This window comes from Ambystoma mexicanum, chromosome 12 (genome assembly GCF_040938575.1).
Source record: "Ambystoma mexicanum isolate Mex_15411 chromosome 12, UKY_AmexF1_1, whole genome shotgun sequence".
NCBI classification, from domain to species: Eukaryota; Metazoa; Chordata; class Amphibia; order Caudata; family Ambystomatidae; genus Ambystoma; species Ambystoma mexicanum.
The window spans coordinates 1,061,383,476-1,061,402,746 of NC_090936.1; the positions used below are offsets into that span (position 1 = coordinate 1,061,383,476).

Sequence of the window (19,271 nt, forward strand, 5' to 3'; positions counted from 1 at the left end):
TTAATGGGAATGAGTAGGGCCAGAGCTGTTGCATGTACTAGCATGCATGGAATAAATGGAGTACAGAGACAGATTTAAAAAAAAATGTGTGGCTTTTAGTTTTCTTGTTACAAGATAGTATGTTTTGTATAAGTAGTGGAGTGATTTTGGATCAACATTGTTAATAGATTAGTGATCGATGTATGCATTTTTGAAATATTCATATTTTGTGTACAAAGGTTGTAAGTGAGCCAGAGCTGACTCACACCCTTATGGAAATGTAGCCTTAAACCAGAGATCATTCAACTGACTTTGGTTTTTTAGGGATTTTTGTAATACACACATAATGCTCGTATTTTTTTTTTTTTTAGCAGGGTAGCTCAGCTGTAGGTCCAAATGACAAACACCAGTTGAAGAAATTGACAATGGAGTAGGTTTGGACAACAACCTTTTTTCATGGAATTTGTGCATGTTTTGTTAAAGCCAGGTGCTAGAGAAGCACTTGATTGAATTATATGACATTGCAGGATAGTTAAGCCTCTGGTTAAGTTAAGCAAAGGGTATATATTTTAAAATATTATTGTTTTGCCAAGGAAGCTATGTGACTGAACCATATTGTGAGTTTACTGCTTTAAACTAGAAATTGTCCCCAGTCATTGAACATATGTGAACCAGGGTGGTCCCATTAGGTTACTGTTTGAAAGTTACACAGGCCACTTTCCATGTTTAAATGTTTGTTAGTTATTTTGGAGTTAATGCTAGATACTTTCTCTGTTAAGCACACACTAGATCACCCCCGATTTGTAACTCATTTTAAGCAAAACAGGCTTATTTTTATTAGTGATAAATGGGACATTTTGAAAGCACATATCAAAAAGCATGCATGGGCCGATTACACAGATGAGGAAAAGGCAATGGAGAAACCCTTTTTTAGAAATCTAGATGCATTGATGGAAAGTAATTGGGGGGGAAAAAAGGAAAGGTGCTTCGACTTAACGTTTCAGTGAGCCACCAAAAGGAAGAGCACATGCGCACAGTTTATTGTCATAGATTTTGTAACAGAAGTCAAGGAAGTATGTCAGCAGAAGGAAATGAGAACGTGATTACTAAAGGAGAGAATAAGAAAGGGACACAAAATAATTGAGAGAGCAAAAGTAAGACAGATTGCAAATGAAAGCACAGGAGAGTGCTACAAGTAAACAGAAAATTGAGACTATTGGAAAAGAACAGAGAGGAGGAATGGGATATGCACCACAATACAAAGTCATAAGGATATTACACATGCAGACCCAAGCATATGCACCAAAGCCACAGCAAATTAAGGCAAGCTTCAAGTGGGGCAACTGCATCTCCCCCACTGTAAAGCATAGAGGCATAAAAAATATATATAAATATGCCCACGATCACACAATCTGTGAAATATGCACAGAGAATAAAAATGTAATTATGAGTGCAAAGTACATTAAAAAGTAGGTTAACATAATAGTAAACGATACTAGATTAAGCACTGTGAATATCAAGAATAAATAACATAAAACATCTTTTCAGCAACAATGTTAAAAGTGCATATATGAAATGGGGCAATTAAAGGGAAAAAAATACATATGTGCTTTATGGTCTAGTGTCAGACAAACTTGGTATCAGCTAGTGTATATGAAGCATAGGTGACACTAAGATATGCAGGAAAGGGAGAAAGAAGCAGCCATTCTATTATAATAGAAAAGGAGAAAATTCGAGGGGGACGCTGCTGCGCTCAGCGAAGATGGCTGCCCGATTCCCAGCTCGTCCCGTGAGGCACTTTCCAACCGAAAATTCTCCGGTTTGCCCTGGCACTGCGAAAAACCGACCCATTACTGGGATTGCTGGTGGGACCGGGAGTCTACCACGCGAATAACGCCCTCTGGGCCGCTCCTGCTGCGGAGTTGCAGCCCGCAGTGAGAGGTGCGGGGGTGGGCGCTTACCGGCCCCGCTCTCGGCTCCAGGTGATTCCGCCTGAGTCCCGCAGCTTGCGGCCTGCTGTGGGGTAGGGGCGCTCTACTCGCCCTGCGCGGCGGCCCTCTCCCGTCCTCTGCATTGGTGCTGAGACCTACACTGGATCCCAGAGCGACCTGCTCCGCTGCCCCGTCCTGGGCGGTGTGCTGACCAAGATCGAGTGTGCATTGATCCGGCTCCGGGCGGTGAGTGGTCCTGGCCCGACCTCTGCTGCGCCCGCCTCACTACAGCGGACCCTAGCCCACTCCTCCTCGATTTTGGAAGCCTTGGGTTAAGCTTGATCCCCCCCCCCCCGATACACGGTGGATCCTGGGGTGCCCCGCGTTCCACACTGGACCCCTGCCCTCGTGGCTGGCTGTGGGCGCTGCACGCGGGACTGGCTGGGCACGGCGACTCCATTCTTTCTCCCCTGGAAACCGCTGGTGTGCCGGCTCGGAGTCGCCCCCCGGTGGGTCTCTCCCCCGGCCACGGCACCCACCAGCTCCATTCTGACCCCAACGGGGGATCCCCGCCGGGACCTTGTGGCCAGTTCCCCCTTAAACCTTCTGGCTGTGGTAGATGGTTTAACTACCTTATAACTACCTTATAAACTGATACGGAGACAACCTCAACTGTCTACTCCCTCCGAACCACCCGTCTGTTAGGCCTATTGCTAAGTCTGTTCCAGGGCTCCGGGCCCCTCCACTTGCCCTTGACGACCTCCGCCTATTAGGCCGAGTGCCGACCGCCTTACTGCCTCATACAGCGATGTACCCCTGCACTACCTCAGTACATCAACACCCAAGACTCCGGCTCCTTCTGCTTCTCATTGCTTCTTGGGCCCGGACCCCCTACGGAATTTCTTGGGGCCGCTTGCTGTTCACTGGCTCCTACATAGATTAGCTGGCCGGGGAGGCCCCCCCCATTGGGTCCCCCCATCTGGAACGGAGACGCCATATTCTGTCCTGGTGCTCGGCCTCCGCTCATACGCCGCCTGCGTCGATCCTGGTGCCTCTCCTTGGGGTCCTATCCACCCCCCCGTTTCGTCTTATGGACTTAAGTTCATCCCCCCACCGGCAACATGTTGACGCGAACTGGCAAGAAGCAATCCTCTATCAATATGTTCACAAATCCCTCGGCAGGCCCCGGGACGGAGACATCTGCACAGGAACCTTCCCCTTCATTGGCGCTGGAACCATCCGACTCCCAGAAAATGATGGAGTTCATCCGGGAGGGGTTCACCACAATTCATAGTAATCTGGATGACATGAACGGCACGATATCCTCTACTAAGGCACATATGGAGAGAACTGATGGTCGTGTTGCCGAGATTGAGACGCGGGTGAGCACCGCCGAGGACGGCCTAGGTTCCCTCCGTGCGGAGGTCTCCACGCTATCCGCCCACGTTACTGAGGTGGAGAAGAAGAACGAGGACCTTGAGTCTCGCTCGAGGCGCAACAACCTCCGCATTGTCGGGGTACCGGAGGATGGTATACAAGAACCCATGGAAGAGTACGTGGAGGGCATGCTACTCCAACTTCTGGACTCCCCAAAACTCACCCCACAGTTTGCGATCGAGGGGGCCCACCCTCACCCCACAGTTTGCGATCGAGGGGGCCCACCGTGCACTCCAGGCAAAGCCCAAACCTGGAGCACCTCCACGCCCGATTATAGCCAGGGTCTTAAGTTTTCGCGACCGTGATGCCCTCCTCAGGGCGGCGAGGGTCAAGGGGGACCTTCTCTTGGGCGCAGCAAGGATCCACCTATATCCAGATTTTTCACTGGCGGTTCAGCGTGAACGCAAGACCTTCCTGGCAGTGAAGAGGAGACTACGCAAATTCCAGGTTAAATATGCCATGCTATATCCCGCCAAACTGCGTATCGAGCATGCAAACCGTGTGTACTTCTTCACGCTGCCGGAGGAGGCCTCCAGGTTCATAGATGAACACTTCCCCGGTTGAACTGTACTCGTACCAAGCACCGTCAGGGTCTTCCCCCCCCTATTGCATCGGATCACGCGATGAGTCATTGGCTTGTCACAGCATAGGCTAATTGTTGAATGCATGCCGTTGTTTCCTGCCTCAGAACTTATCTGGACATATGACATTCTTCCATTACCTGATGTGGCTCCCATGAGGCGACTTGGTCACACCTGTAACAAATAATGTTATTGTCTCTGCCGTTTCTCACTGTTGTTATTGTTCCCCGACTCATTAACATACCACAGTATGGTCAGGCTGTTGGGCAGTCGATGGTGCGGTCTGATCCCCCATCGATGGGCCCCAGGTACTCGCTACATGCACTCTTTGCTTTCTTGATTGCCCAGGAGGCCCGTTGAAGCCCCTTGGTCCCAGTGTTCTCTGTCTTTTCGAACTGCACTATTTGTTAATGTTATTTATCCACCACCATTGTATTGATTGAGATATTGACGTTCCAGGCGATCACCTTTCATTGGGAGACCCTACTGGACGGCCATAGCCCACTAGCCGATTGTGCACCATTGTGGCCCTTCTGGGCAGCTGTGACGTACACCTGACAGTCTCCTGTTGGGTTGCCTGATCTCGCCCTGGGCTCCCCCGCTCGCTTCTGGGCTCTCCTTGGCTCTGTCTCCCCTTCCAGATGCTCCTTTGTCACTAGGGCACTCTCAGCTTCTATGGCCGAGCCCAGGCACCATCTCGGTCCAGTTGATCGGGAATTTACTTCTTACAATCCCGTTATATTGGTTCATTATCTGTTGACCATGCCCGCCCCTCCCCTCCCCCCATGGGACCTCCCCTGGGTGGGAATGGATATTATTGTCGGGCATTATGTTTATCCTAAATTGCCTCATGGATCGGAGCATCGCCGCCAGTCCAGTTCGCAGGCCCCCCAGGCGTCGATGCCATTGTTTTGGATTTGGTTGGTTGGCTATTGGGTGCTCATCCCTCTGGTTGGGGGAGGGATGTGGGAGAGGGAGGGGGGAATGGGGTTATACGTTAAAAAAAGCTTGGTATTCGCAGAGAAGGTAGAGTTCAGAACACCATGGTCCCGATGGCGTTACAGATCTGACCGCACTGGGCACCGTGCATGGGGGGCACATTTCCATCCACCCGTATTCCTCTATGGCTACCCCTGGAGTGTTGAGTGAGGAAACTTTGACATTTATGAGCTGGAATGTACGGGGGCTGGGTAATTACAAGAAAATGAGGCTACTACAGCTTCAGGCCGAGCGACATGGGACTAAAATCCTGTTCCTCCAGGAGAGGCATGCATGCACAGAGTATTGTGAAAAATTTGCTAAAACATGGGGTCCCCAAAGGTACCTTACCACCTACTCTACCCAGAGCCGCGGGGTTATGACCCTTATTCACAGGAGCCTGAGATTCAACCCCATTGCTACGATAATTGATCCCCTGGGCAGATACGTGCTACTCCATGGTACTCTACAGAATAGGGAAGTGGTCCTGCTAAATATCTACGGCCCCAACATTGACGATCCCGAATTTTACACACACCTTATAACGCTCTTAGATGGCTTCCCTCTGATACCGATTCTCTGGGGAGGCGATTTTAACACGATATTCGACGTGGATCTTGACAGATCTGGTTCCAGACCCCGTCAACTCTCCAGAGCTGCATATACTACACTCTCCTCCCTTCTCCGCTTGGCCCCGATTGACGCATGGAGGCTCCTCTACCCCGACTCCCGCTCTTATTCCTTTTATTCCTCGGTTCACGATTCCTTTTCCCGGATTGACAGATGGTTGGTGTCTGATGTACTGATAAGGAGCGTATCTGGTATGGCAGTCCTCCCCAGGACCCTCTCTGATCACTCCCCAGTGACTGTCACCCTATGTTGGGGCCCAGACCGGGACCGAACCAGACACTGGAAAATGAAGCCACTTTCTCTCCTCGATCCGGTCTTCAGCTCGGAGATCGAGTCGGCGATCGAGGAGTTCTTTGAGATCAACACCAACTCCGTGTCTTCACAGGCCACTCTCTGGGAGTCCTTTAAGGTCTACATCAGAGGCATTGCCCTTTCCAAGGAAAACGGTATCCTCAAAACTATTTGTAGGGAAATCGCCGAGAGTGAGGCCACATTATCTGCGCTGGAGGCCCAGTATACCCTATACCAAACCCCTGAAATCCTTGCGTTAATTGGCACGGAGTTGGACACCTTTTGTAAGCTCGCAGACCGCAACCTGTGGTTTCTTGATAACCCCGGGCAAGCGAGGAAATATGGTGAGTGTGAACGCCCTAGCCGTCTCCTAGCTAGACTTCTCCGCCGTGAGTTTGGTGCCCCACCCATTCCTGGAGTTGAGAGACCTGACGGTTCCCTGGCCACCTCGCCTGGAGATGTCAATGCCGAATTCCTCTCCCATCAATCCCTATATGCACACTCAGACAACGCCACTACGGCAGAAATTGATGCCTATCTTGATAAACTTCCCCTTTTGGTCCTTTCTCCCAATACCATTGGATCCCTTGAGAATCCATTCACCCCTGAGGAGTTCTCAGAGGCTATAGACTCCCTCTCTTCAGGCAAATCCCCAGGATCGGACGGTATACCTGTCGAGTTTTATAAGCATTTCAAATCACTCCTACTCCCTCGTCTGGCTGCTCTTTGGGAGGAATCGGTGGAGGTAGGCCAGTTCCCCTACCCCCTCACTCCGCGAAGCCATCATAACAGTCCTACTAAAACCCAATAAACCCCCCACTCAATGCGGTTCTTACCGCCCACTCATTGATCAATTGTGATGTCAAGATTTATGCAAAATTACTCGCTCTACGACTTGTCCCCTTCATGCCACATATCATCCACCCAGACCAGGCGGGGTTCATCCCTGGCCGCTCCACCTCCTTGAATTTGAGACGCCTTTTCAACATTTTAAGTAGAGTGAGCCCAGGTGTACACGCGGTGGCCGCAACACTTTATATGCAAAAAGCTTTTGATTCGGTCTCGTGGAGGTATCTCTGGCGGGTACTCGACAAATGCAAATTTGGTCCCACCTTTGTCTCCTGGGTCAGGCTACTTTACTCCAACCCCGTTGCCAGAGTCCGCACTGAGGACCGTTGCTCCCCCCTCTTCCACATAGCTAGGGGCACTAAACAGGGTTGTCCCTTCTCACCCTTAATCTTTGCTGTGGCAATGGAGCCGTTTGCAGACATGCTTCGCCAAAACCATGCACATAGGGGTCTACGTACTGCCGGTTTCTCAGATATAGTCACTCTGTATGCTGATGATGCTCTCCTCTATATTTGCTCCCCCGAAATTAACCTGGCCCCAATACTAGAGGATATTGTTCTCTTTGGACGTATCTCTGGTCTCACGGTGAACTGCTCTAAATCAACCCTCTTTCCGCTCACTCCCAGCACACTCCCCCTCCCGATACCATGGGATTCACATGGGCCCAATCTAAATTTACTTATTTGGGCATAGTGGTGTCTCGTCATACTGAACGGGTCTTGGAAGAGAATTATCGGGCATACCTTACAAACCTTATGATAAAAATACAGGGCTGGAAACAAACTTCCGATTTCATTGGCGGGTAGGATAGGGGTACTGAAGATGGTGGTGCTTCCCCAACTCTTGTATAGATTTGCTAATGTTCCGCAGTGGCCGGGAGCTGACTTCTTTCAGGCATTGACAAGCACCCTTAACACCTTCCTCTGGCACTCTGGTGCGGTCCGCCTTAAGCTCAAGACCCTTGCCGCCCCGATGGAGGCTGGCGGCTTTGGGGCACCGGACTTCCTCAAGTACTGGCTGGTGGCACAACTCCAGCACACTGCGCACTAGTTTAATATATCGGACCCCCCATCCCCATGTCAGACTAGAAAGGCTATCGGTCAGTGACCGCGACATTCGATCTCTGGTGATCACACCCATGCCAGTGGTATCGGACTCACTGGATCCATCGACATGCACATCCTTGGCCTTATCCAAATCTTGGCAAATATTGGGCACCGTCCATCCCTTCCACGGTAACTTCCCAATTTGGCATTTTCTTCCGGAGGTCCCACACGTCCCTCCCTCGGTGGTTCGTACATGGGCCGAGGCGGGCTATGAATTGCTGTGTGACATACTCGAACAGGGTAATTTCATAGAATGGCCTGACCTCCCTGTGCCCCTTAGACGGAGACCCTCCGTTTGGCTTCAATATTCATCCCTCCATAGAGTACTCAAACACAAGTACACGTGTTTCCCAGCACTGCCACCTGATGAACCTGCAATCACCGAACTGTCCTCACCTTTCCCTATGAGGGGCAACATTTCCAGACTATACACCTTGCTTCAAACCAGAACACCCCCCACATTCTCCAAACTAAAGCACTCCTGGGAGACAGATCTCGGCCTCAAAATGTCCGACGAGCGTTGGACCCATATAAGTGCACGTATCCAGGGGTCTCCTTCAACTCCCGATTCAAATTAATTCAATTCAAGGTGCTCCACAGGTACCACTACACCCAGACTAGGCTACACCGCATCTCGAGTGACTCCTCCCCTAGGTGCCCTAGATGTGGCTATGAGGATGCTGATTATATCCACACGATCTGGTCTTGTCCCCGTCTCACTCAATTCTGGACCTCAGTGTGTTCCACTATGTCGTCCATCCATGAATGCCCCATCCCCAATGAAATGCCTATTTCACGATTTCCCCGAGCTCCACCGTGATTCCAGGAAACTGGCTGGCCTCTGTATGCTACTATCTGTGCGTACAATTCTACTTTGCTGGCTTCGGCCTATCATCCCTACTCACGCACAGTGGCTCAGGGCAGTTACGTGGGCCTCCGACACCGAAGAGTCCTGGGCGATACAACAGCCCACACGTTCCAGACCTAAAGATATTTGGCTGAAGTTCCGCTCATTTATGTCCCCCACTGACACCGACTCAGATCCTGCATCCCCAGCTCTTTCTCCTAGCTCATCCTTAGTTGGTCCTTGATTTATTTTCCAACTGCCTTCATACCGACCTTCTATATGTCCCCCATGTGCATATGATGATTCCTTTTCCCTTATGTATTTCGTTTATATGTACTATATGAATCTGTGACGATTGCATTGTTTTGATTCCATTTGCTGTATTGTTACTCACCTGTATCTGTGTTGCCGAGCTGAATAAAAAGTTTTAAAAAAAAAAGAAAAGGAGAAAATTCAGTAGCAATTGTTTTTAGGAGGTAAGAGTGCTTAAAGGAAAAGGACAGTTATTATAACGTTTAGGTTTGAGGAGGAAGCACTGATGATAAAAATGTACTTCAAGAAACTCATTCAGTATTTATATTACAGATTAACAGGTGGCACCTGCACTCCAGGTGATTGACGGCAATCGATGCTGCAAGCAGGGAGAAAAACCCACATTGTTGTGAAAAGGTTTTGAGGGACTGGGACCCAGCCAGATGCCCAGTTACCTCTAAAATTGAAGATTTTTCTTTATGAAACTCCCCCATCCGTTGTGTTCCCCAGTTACAATCTAATGCCCCCTGACTATTTTATGCGAATCAGAAGACAGAGTTGGAGTTCTCTGTGGTCACAAAACAGTGGATTCTAAAAGATTGGGCTATGAATTAAGGGGACCTTGAACCTGCTGCAAAGCAGCCCAAAAAGTATGGACTGAATTGAAAAAGTCCTTGGACTTGGAATAAGGAGAATAAAGAGTGGGGTGAAAGATGTGCAGATCCAAGATGAATAAGATGAGGACCAAACTGAAAAAGTGCACGGGGAGAGGGCAGGGACCAAGGAAGTGTTGTGGGGTGGGAGGAAGAAGAAAATGTACATAAATAATATGTTGCGCATGGAAACAGTAGAAAATGGGCTGGTGGGTACCCTCAAGGAATGAGCAAATGTTCTAAATGATCCATCCCGATACTCGTGGTGGCTGAAATCACTGGCTGTGCATGTTATTTTTAAACGTTTAATTGGGTAAGAGGGGTGGGAACCAGACAGGAGCAAACAGTTATTGTTTGAGGATACATACATACATACAAGGATTAAAAGAGGGCAAAACATATGCCATGGTCTTTTGACACAAGAGAGATGCATATAGCTCTTAGATTAGGAGAATACAATATGGTTGAAAACACTGTTGATTCTTAAGAAATGTCTTTTATGATACCTCCCATGTTGAGAGAGGGCATTACATTTAGGGAGGTGACTGAGATAGGGATGCATAGGTACACTACATATAGGGAAGGGTTGTCCGGGGTTTTGACCCATGTTCTAGTTATTATGCTGTAACATTTGGGGCTGTGGGCTCAGAAAATCCAAGATGGCCGAAAAAGCCCACATTTGCGCCAGAATCCAGGAAAACCGCGCAGTTTTGCGCACACCAAAATAGTCGCCGAACCTGCCACCCACCAGTGCGAGCGTGATGGGCCGGGAATGCCATGAGTGGAATGTGTGCCAAAGGAAAAACAGCAGTGCCCGTTAGCTCAAAAACACTTTGAAATCACCTTTGTTTCTCTGAATGCAAGCTCAAAATGCCTATTTAAAACATTGCAAGATATTCAAAAATCTCACTGAACACCAGCAGACATTTGGCAGAATGTAGTCTTGTGTGCATACAAAATCTGGGAAAAGAAAGAGCCTAAAATAATGTTCATAATGAAACTGGCTGAGCTGTGGATGTCAGCAGCTTAAGTGAAATTGGACTGAAAGCCACTAAAATCTAAATGTTTAAAATAAATGAGTGACCTACTGTTGAGTGTCACATAGTTTGCAACTGTTAAATGTCATAGTTTTGAACTTAGAATCAGCATTCTAGCTGCATGAGTAAAAATTGGAAGTTTGATTTGAATGAAGAAAAACTGGGAACAAAAGTGACATTTGGCTGAAGCCTGGCTTGAAGAGAGTGAATTCTGCCCCGCAACTACCCCCGACGGGAGTTGAAACTTGCTCAGCCACTCTTCCCAGGCCTGGCTGCATTCTGCTGCCCCCACCAAAAGGAGATGACACCTCCCTGATTGAATCAGGGGAGGAGCACCTAGGACTGGAGGGAAACAGAACAATGAGCCTTCCTTGGCTCAGGCAAATGTTAAATTAGGGGGGGTCGTAAATGGCTTCCTCTTGAGAGAAACAGGGAGGGGCAGTGCCTCTGAGCAACTTGAGTTGGAGGAAGTGGACAAAGCAGAAATTCCACCATGTGCTTTGGGAAACCACACCCCTCTGGGCCAGAGCATAATTTTAAAAAGATGGATAATTCATAGGACGACTTGTCAAAATTATATAATTAATATCATTATTCTTGTGATTTTTCTGTGCACATTTTAAGAGGTGTTAGGACTCTGTACCATGTTCTGAGGTAAAACCCCATGAATTATGGAGATTGCAGACACAGGGTTCACGCTAGAAAAATGAAAATTTACTGGAATATGTGCAGAAAGGCGGTGTACATTTGGTAAAAATCCAATATTGGTAAACCAACTAAAAACGAAAATAAGTTGCAATTATTGAACCCTGGCTCTTACAAATATCAGAGTTGGAACAGAGACCTACCCGAAGCAATATATGATATGTACATGTAATGTCAACCACTTGTGTAGTTGGGAAATAGGTTTAGTTATGAAAAAGATTTTCTAAGGTAAAAGCAAAGGGGAGTGTTCTTTCTTTGGAGCCATAAACATGACACCTGATGACATAGGATGACTCACTGCTCCCTTCTCAAATCAGGTCAAAGAGAAATCCTTGACCTATCAAATCATGAGTGGGTTGGGCATAGAAAGTTAGCATCCACACCCATTTTCTAAAGACATAAAAAGAGCCACTGGAAGCCAGACAGGGACATACATTTTCCAACCTTAAACTGAATTCCTGCGCAGCACGCTGACGGAAAACTCCAGAAGCCAGAACTCCAGAGATCCAGACTAACACCAGAACAAAAACTCCAAAGACTGAACTCTTCAGCAGGCCTCAAAACCTTTTGCAAACTATTCAACCGCCGGGCTGTGGGGTTTGCTGCTTGCTAAGAGTCCTGTGTATCCAGAACAGAACCAGTACCCAGAAAGCAGTGCGGTATCCAGAATCCACTTGATCCAGACCAGCAGAACCAGAGACCCAGACCAGACCGCTGTGAACAGAACCGGTGCCCGATTGACCCGCCGAGCAGAGAGAACCGCAGCTAAACTTGTTGACCAGATCCGTGACGAGGCCATTCCTTTCAAATTTATAGTTTGAGTACCCAGCTAGAACTGTGCAGAACCCATCCCTTAGCTTAAAATAATCTGATTCAAAACATTTGGACCGGTTTAGAACTGCATCATAAGAAATCGGGTGTTCCTCCTGTTAATTCAAACCTTTCAAAGTGCATCTGTCATTCCGAAACTGTAATTTCATTTCTGAAAGACTACCTTTACAAAATCGTCTGTATCTTTGGAACCGTGCATCCTAGGAATGTATTGTAAAGCTAAGATTCCCAGCTTTCCAACAAGCTCTAAACCGACTTGCTACTCCTTATAGCGCCTCCGTAATTCCGCTCGACGCACTCTAAAAAAAGTGCCGCGATTTGACATTTTGCTTCATTTCAACCACGTGTAGAAAGATCTGTCCTTTGCTTCCATTACTGAAATCCGTTTTCAACCTGATAATCCCTCATTAATCATTGTTAGTGTGGACCTGAACTGATTTAAAGTATCTCTCACTCACCCTGAACCTCTAGAGGGAATTAAAATCAATGTTAGCATATTTCACTCCCTTGCAAATCACCTGAAAGTCTTTCGCCTGTGTTTCAAAATCATCCCTGGTGCTATAAGCTTGCTAGGGGGGGAACTGAATTTGTATTGTACTGCGATTGTATTCCTGAAGACTGCGTGTGTTACTTCCATCTCCTTACATTGCATGGGGGGGGAGGGGGGAGTAGTCAGAGAAAAAAAGTGATCATATTATCTTTTGCTGAAATCATATCAAGTTTATTTCTGTACTGCCTTTTATTCATCTTTGCATCTCCTTGAAACCATAATGCATTCTCAGCTACCTTATCCTCTATACTAACTCTTAAGTAATTAAATCAGTGCGCTAGTATAACATCATCCATTGTTGATCACTGTCATATGTCTAAGTGTGATATCAAATATTAATTTATTATAAAAGTGTGATATATATCTATTGTTTAATTTTTCAAATAAACCTTTTTAAATTGCAAAACAAACCTACTTCTTGGCTCAGTGGGGTCAGGGGGATTATAAGAGAGGGGTGTTATACAAGGATTCATCATCCAGATAATAACTTGTCATAAAAATATTTAAATAAGGGCTTCCCTTGAGCAATCCCAGACAAGGCATGGACTTAGTGTGAATGCTTGATTGGAGTCATTAACAGATTGGGGGCTCGTAGCCGGGGATTCTGGATTAGATCTACTGCTTGTGCAGCTTAATACAGTGTACTAACTGATAGGATAGATAAATCCTGTTGGATCACCACGCTGTGCTACGCTGTGAAAATACCCCTCAAAAAGGAACGCTCTTAAGAAACGGTCTGTTTTGCAAAATAAAACACTAACTTCTGTAAGTCAGGAAGGAAATCAATTTCAAGAATGATGACCTTGGTAGATATCAAAATAGCCAGAGAACACCTCTTACATAAGCTATTTGTGAGTGGTGAGTGGGCTCATCAGGACCAGGCGGTCTGGTTGCAGGCAATCGCACCCCAGATCGCTGAAACAGGATCAGACATATGGAGAGATCAGGGTCCATTACATGTGGCCCTGAGTGAACTATATATGGCTCCTAAAGCTAAAGATGAACACGACAAGATTGTCAGGATAGCAGCATATTTGTATCTATATATGGGAGCCATACAGGACAAATGTGCTGAAGGCCAAGATCTGGCAAATAGGCAACAGATGGCGTTAGAAAAGGCCCAATCTGATCTGGACTCTTCTGAGCAGAGGCTGCACAGGAGCCAGGAGTCAGAAAATGATAGTAGACAGTACATCATTAAAATAAAGGAGGATATGGATATCCTGCAACAGGAAAAGGCTAACTAGGATACCAGAATTCTGGCTTTGCAGAAGGAGCACCAAGACAGTTTGGGCTCCTTACTGCAGTGCCAGAAAAAGCTGGAGCAACAGATCAATTTCAACAGGGCATGCACAGAGCAGGTAGCCACCCTAAAAATCCAACTAGACAGAGAGAAAGATGAAAGCAATAAATTGATTTTGAAAGACCTGGATACCCAGGCAGAGTTTGATGAAGAGCGCCAGAAAGCTGGTGCCCTTCAACGGCAGAGGGACGACCTGGCGGCACAGATGCAGGCTCTTGCTCAGGAAAGGGACACCTTAGGCCAGGAAGTCTGCCACTTAAAAAGAAAAATTCAAGAAAATCACTTGGCCCTCCAGGGACTGGGTGACCTCCAAAAAGAGCACACCAGGAGGGTGGAAGATACTCTGATAAGAAAGGAGCAGGCCAGTATGGACGGTGCCCAGGAGGTAACCACCCTGCAGCAAAGACTGACCCAGTGCTCCAGGACCAATCAGGAAGCACAGAGGGAAAATGAGGTTCTCTGTCAACACAATGATAGGCTCCAGCAACAGGTAGCCATGCAGGAGAGACTGATAGAGTCTAGTAAGGCCTTGGTTGAGGAACTGAAAGCCCAGGCTCTTGCATTGCAACAGAGAGCAGGGGCTGATAGAGATGAAGTTCGCTGGGAAAGGGAAACACCTGAGCATAACCTCAGGAGCCCTAGTACCAGAGGTCTTCATCTCTCCCAGTCCCTGGACTATGCCACCCCCATGTCCCCTGGCGCACATGAGCACAGGGCCACAGGGATGGCAGATTACTATCCAGCCAAAAGTATGGGGCTCATGGGCCAGTACCACCCAGGAATGGAGGTGCAGGCATCCGGGTATGGGCACCCAAGAACAGTGCAATTTAGTGGGGAACCCCAGGAGAGTAGGCCGACTAACGGCATCCTGAAAACCTCTGCCCAGTTACGTCAGTGGGGGGGGGGGGGGGTACCCATCAAATCCTGGTAGCAAGGAGGGATCTGAAGACTCCTCTGAGCGTCACAGGACACAGAAAACCAGGTCCCCACATTCTGCCAGCCATTCCCAGGCTCGCAGAATCCAGGAAAACCTGGAAGATCAGACGGGCACCTCTGGGAGCAGTGCTTCTGAGTCGGAGGATGAATGGACCAGGGTTACCCAAACCAAAAAGGCCAATAAGGCAAAAAAGGGCCTTGCTTAAGGACCCCTTAAAACAGATTAAGGCAATCAGGAGTGTCATCACGCCTTATCACAAGAACGCCAAGTATTCTGTTTGGGAACACTTGGAGCTCTTTGAGCAAATGATGGAGACTTTCCATTTGAAGGACAGCCGTAGCTGCATCCAGTACGTCAAATGGACATTCTCCCCAGAATACTCCAGTTTCTTTGCGGGGCTGGAGGACCAAAATCATTCAAGATGGTCCACCTATAGGGCAGCCATCTTGAAACATTTTTCTGTTCATAGAAATCCTCAAGAGGCTCGCAAGGCAGCCTACAATTTGCAATGTGGGATCAGGCCCCACAAGAATTTGTGCAGGAGTTAAAGCGTGCTTTTGTGCAGACTACCAAAAGGGTGCGCACCCACAGTAAGGAATTTGTTAATACTTTTTTCCATGCCTTACCCAAATACATAATGACCCAGCTCATGAGAGATTTTCATGAGAAAAGATCTTTAGACTGGGTATTGAGCAAGCCACCCGCATCTATGAGGTGCAGAAACCGGTGGAAAATAAGAATCAGCCCAAAAACCCCAAAACCAACAGCACCCCTGCTGCTGCCAAGGTGGCAGAGATAAATGTTGCCCCCGTTTTAGATTTGGAGATGGGGGGGGGGCCTAAAAACCTGCCTGAACCAAATAATTCTAAGCCCAGAAGGCCTTCGGGCCAGTCACAGACAGGGAGTCAAGGAGGTAGTCCCACAAATGGGGTCCTGGGGTCCCTCACTCCCCTGCTTATGTAAGTCCCCGTTACAAGGAAAACCGACCCATCCTGGGTTATGTGTGAACTCCTCCAGCCCAAGGGGGGGGGGGAATCCAGCCAAGCACCTGACCCAGGGAACTTCCCTCCTAACTTCCCACAGGAGGGCAGAAATTCCCCAAACACTGGGCAGAACTTTTCTCCCAGGTATCCACCAGATTTCCAACCCAAAAACCATCCATCCTTCTTTCCCCAATTCCCTGAGCCCAGACAACCTAATCCGGGAGAGGGGAGGTCAAGGGTGGAGGGGTACCCAAATCTTCCCAACCCGGGGTATTACCAGAGAAGGGATAGCTACCCTTCCCGAGATCAGCCCAGGGGAGAAAATAGAACCCCGTATCGGCCTGAGCGGGTTTCACAACTTGAGCGCCAGATTCAGAACATGGCACAGGATTTAGGCCGCATGCTGAGGGCTCAACAGAACCCTCAGTTGGGCATGCCAGCGCAGAATGGCCCAAACTCTGGACCTGGTGCTCCAGAACAATGACAGGGCAGCACCCAGACAACCCACCGGTTCCCAGTGAGGAGGCACAAGAGGAAGGGGGTGTCCAGCCTTGGAGGAAGCTGCCTTCCCCACTTGTAAACAGCCCCTGGAAGCCCAGGAACCGGAAACAAAATCTCCTACTCCTGAAAGTCTGCCACCCAAGGAGCAGAGAGGAGGTAGGAGAAACAAAGGACCCAAACAGACCCATTTTGTGGAGGAGGTACAGGTCTTCCAATTTGAGGGAGAGGGATCCTCAGAGGATCCTGGGAAAAGGATCTTCTCCTTCAGAGATGGGGGAACTCCTCCCAAGGAAAAATTGGTCCCAAGGGATTCCAACCTAGACTGGGTAGATGTGGGGATTGAGCTGTCGCCGCCCATCATTCTATCCCAGAACCAACAAGACCAAAAACCCCTGGTTCAAACCCATCCTGGTGACTGCCTCCAAAAAGGGGGGGGGGGGGGGGAGTAGGGGTCCAGAACCGGAACCAGGGGAACCCAAAACCGCATCAATAGACTGGGTAGATGTGGGGACTGAGCGGTCGCCGCCCATCATCCTTTCCCAGAGAACCAACAGCATCAAAATCCCCGGGTTCAAACCCATTCTGGTGACTGCCTCCAAAAAGGGGGGGCGGCCCAGGACCGGAACCAGGGGAACTCGAATATCCTCTTTCAAGCTGCCAACTTTTTCTTGCAGATTCCCATGACTCTCCACAGAATTCTGCCCAAATCTCTTCTCTCCCAATGTCCAAAACCAGAAATGTAGCCCACCAGTTGTCCAAAAATGTGCATTATCTGTGCCCCCTTGAGGAGAAGGAGGGAAGATACTATGCCCTGGTACAAGTACAGGGGCAGGGTACAATTTTGGCACTGGTGAACACTGGATTCCAAGCTACTCTTCTGTCCAAAAGGGCCTTTGATGAACTAAATGCAGGAAGGGGGGAGAATTACCGCATTCGTCTCACCTCTCTTCCTGGACAACTCCAGAACTTTGACGGGAAGGAAATTCCCGTCGAGGGGACTGCAGATTTGGACATCAAAATTGGGCGACACAAGGTGAAACACCCGGTCATAGTAGTGACTCCAGAGGGCACCCCTTGTTTACTGGGGAATGACCTCCTGAGAAGGTTGTCACCCCCAATAGATTGTGTAAACAAGGTCCTCTGGACCCAGACTTGCCGACCAATAAAATTAAAGCAGAGTGTCAACCATGTTAGTTTAAACAGCACGTGCCACATGGTTGAACAAAAATCTGACCAAGTAGAATTTCACTTCCAGAACAACCAAATTCCAGACGTGACAGTATTAGCAGTAGGACAACAGACTGGTGATGGGGGGGTCCTCTCTATTTCTGAAAATCAACCTTCCTTCCAGTTTAAGGTGGTATTCCACACTGGAAGGAAACACTCAAATTCTTTACCAATCCACAATCAGAAACTCCCACTCCAATAGTTCAGAAAGATGTGAAATCAGCTCAGAGCCTGGCTGATATTCAGCAAATTGGAGAGCAGTTGTTCATCCCTGTACAGTTAAATGATGGGAAGGACTCTGTTCTCGCCCGAGTGTGTGTGAACAACGGTAAGAGCTTCATCAGCGAAGCCATGTTCCGCCAACTCCCAAAAGATCCAGCCATTCCCACATTCAAACTGATAGACAAATGGGAAATGGACCTGGAAGCACCCGATTCCAAACATCTCCTGCCAAGCAGGTGTATGCTCAAAATCTCCATTGGCAACAAGAGCATAGTCCATAATTGATGGGTCATGCGAGACTTCACTGCCGCATTTTACTTAGGCAGTTACATTCTCAATCGCTTTGCCATTAGTTTGGACCTAATAAACTTCAAAGCTTGGTCCCGGTTAGCGGATAATCCCATGGGCTTTGATGATCCAGAAAAAGCATTTAGGTCAGCTCAATTGCTACCTTATGCAGTTGAACTTCAGATTAAAGAGGAAGTCACCATCCCAGAAAGGACCCGACAATTCTCCCTGGAAGTGAAAGTGAAAAGAGGACAAAGATTGAAAAACCCTGATGCTTATATTCATATAAATGCTTCTCTCCAACAGCAAGGGTTGGGGGTAAACCCAACACCATTAGTCAATATAGAACATGACACCATTCCAATAGAGGTGGATAATAGCGACTTAAAGAGTATTACTCTAGCCGCAGGCACCATTATTGGAATGGCGATTGATGACCGACATTTTTCCATTGATTTAGGAAATGAACTGTTAGGACCGATCCCCAAGGACTGTTTTGACAGTGACAGTGATGACAATACCACACCAGACAGGATCTTCACCCGGCCTGGGGGGGAACTTCCTGGTGTACACTTCCTGCCCTTATAGGGAAGATGTAACTTGTGACTTCAGGGGGATGAGGTGATTTTCCAGGTCCATGAGAGCTGCCTTCCCCACCTCAAGCCACCAGTCCAAATCAGCACTCCGACCAGGGACTTCTCCACCCAGCTGGAGGAGGCCGCGGAGATATCCAAACCATAAGTCTTTCCAGGCTTCCGGCAGATGGTGGAAGAGAGTCAACCTAGCTGATGTCTGTGTGGATTTCCAAGATCTTTGCGGTACACTCATAACTGTGGTCGCACCGACATCCACACAACAGCAATTCCCACGGACCCTGGCATGACTCCAGTGTTTGTGAAGCAATATTGCTTGCCTCTCGCATCCATTGAGTCCCTTACTGAAATAATTAAGAACCTCGAGTCCCGGGGGATAATCCGTCCAGTACACAGCACCTTCAATAATCCGGTGCTGGGAATATTGAAGCCAAACGGCCAGTGGAGACTGTGCGCCGACCTTAGGGAGCTCAACAAACGGGTCCATACTTAACGATGGCCTCTTCCCTACATTGACCAAAGGCTGGCCCAGATCCAGGGTTCCCAGGTATTCACTGCAA

At 48.2% G+C, this 19,271-nt stretch overlaps 1 protein-coding gene across 4 annotated transcripts in view; it reads right to left on the reverse strand.

Annotated features, from left to right (window-relative positions):
* TMEM209 (transmembrane protein 209) overlaps nt 1–19,271 on the reverse strand; it is an 834,036-nt gene that overhangs the window by 702,109 nt on the left and 112,656 nt on the right. The window lies entirely within an intron of this gene.